Consider the following 2,408-nt stretch of genomic DNA (forward strand, 5'->3'; position numbering starts at 1 on the left):
TTTGGAAAATTTTAAATAAATAATAAGATTTGGCTGAACCAACCCCAATTGATTAAACAAAGTTCATAATATGTGACAAGACTTACGATTGAATGAAGATTATGATTGTGGTGAGAAATAGGATCAAGCATAGATCATGATCATGATAAGATGCCTGATCAATTAGATATTGGGATTAAAATTAAATGCATACTGCGAACAAAGATCATGTTTGTGGTGAGACATGCACCATTGAACGTAGATTGTAATCATGTCAAGATGTACATGATCAAACATATATTATGATTTTGGTGAGACGTTGTTGAACAAAGATGGTGATCGTAAAGTGACACAAACAATTGAATGGAGATCATGCTTATGGCACGATATGTGATGCAACATAGATCATGATCTTAACAAAGAGTGCATGATCAAATAGAAATCATGATAATAAATAGACATATTATTAGATGGAGATCACAATCATTATGAGATATGAAAGATCGAACAAAGATCACGATCATGATTGGACACGTGCATGATTTAATGGAGATCATGCTTACGGAATGACATGTGATGCAACATAGATCATGATCTTAACAAAGAGTGCATGATCAAATAGAAATCATGATAATAAATATACATATTATTAGATGGAGATCACAATCATTATGAGATATGAAAGATCGAACAAAGATCACAATCATGATTGGACACGTGCATGATTTAACAAATAACATGATTGTGACAAGATGTGTGATTGAATCAATATTGTGATTGTGATTAGATATGAATAAAGATCGTGATTATAGCGAGATGCGGGATGGAATAATGATTGAGATCACAATAAGATGGGTATGATCAAATGAAGATTGTGATTGGTAAAATTCACACAAACTTGAATGAAAAATCATAATCATGGTGAGATGCCCAATCAACAAAGATCATGATTGTGGTGAGATGCACACAATTGAATGGAGGTCATGATCACTGCAAGACAAGCATGACTGAATGGATATCATGATGGTGGTCAGATACACAATACAATGAAGATTGTGATTGTGGCGAGACATGCACGATTGAACGAAGTTTGTGATTATGGTGAGATGCACTTGAACAAATAGAAATTATGAATGTGAGATCAAGTAGAGATCATGATCGTGACTTTTCAAGTTTTGCGGAACTCAATAAATTTGATCATCTCAAGGTTAATCAATATAAAAGAAAAATTTTTGGCGCTAAATTGGCAATCAATTATTACTTCATTGAGAATCTTTTATATAGTTGAAAACTTTCTTCTGTTCATGCATGGAATTAAATAATTGCTTTCCATTTACTAACTTAAACTAATGACTTCTTCTATTAAACTTCAACTTATTAAGATAACTGTTTAAAGCTCGAAAGTACATTTCTCTTATTAAACTTTTACTTAGTAAGATAACTGTTTAAAGCTCCTTTATGATTGAGGCAAAAGTCCATTTATCTCCTTACAACAAGTGGCTATGCCTAAAAGTAAAGGAGATTTGGGACTTCCCTCTCTCTCCATGCTTATTATCATTCATAAAACTAAGACTATTTGGAATTTTATCTATATTAATGACCTTCATTGATCATAGTTAAATGCTTGGTATGTTTTTATTTTGACATCACCTTTAAAGATTAATCAATTTTTATTAGTTATTTAAACATATATACATATATGAACTAGAAGGCATCACAGATCCTCTTAATTGAGTTTTAGTTCCATTTAAATTTATGTATTTAGGTATAATAATTTGGAGAACTCTCTAAATGAAAAAAAAATTTGACAGAAAAAAGTCTTATTTGATCTTTTAATGAGCATTATATAATGAAAGATAATTTGTTATATAAAAGAAATAGAAAATTTTGAATTAATAAACTTAAAAATTTATACTTGAGTTTTCAAAATGCTTAATCTAAAATTAAATCTAATAGTTCTAAAAATGTTTATTTTAAAAAGTTTAAACCTATAATTTATTAGAAACATATTTAAAGAAAGAATTATGATATGCATCCTATTCTATTTATAGCTTGAATGCTTTATGAAATATTGGTGTATTTGAATATTAGTCACAAATGCTTATTATATTCTTGCTATTCTTGGTCAAGTCCACTTGGGAGCCAGACTATATATATATATATATATATATATAAGACATTCAAGCTGATTTCCTCATCTATTTGCCACCACATATACAATAATATTATGGCATGGTCTGATTTCCCAACAGATCTCTTCCATTGCATCGCATCACAATTACCCAATGTAGACAACATTCGATTCTCCATTGTCTATACCTCATGGAATTTTGTTCTTTCCAACGATGTAACAAATGGAATTCAATGTTGACCCTCGCCATGACTACCGCTTCCCAGTGAAGCTGGAGAGGCCTCCAACACACTCATCG

This window comes from Dendrobium catenatum, unplaced genomic scaffold (assembly GCF_001605985.2).
Source record: "Dendrobium catenatum unplaced genomic scaffold, ASM160598v2 fragScaff_scaffold_166, whole genome shotgun sequence".
In the NCBI taxonomy this organism is placed as follows: Eukaryota; Viridiplantae; Streptophyta; class Magnoliopsida; order Asparagales; family Orchidaceae; genus Dendrobium; species Dendrobium catenatum.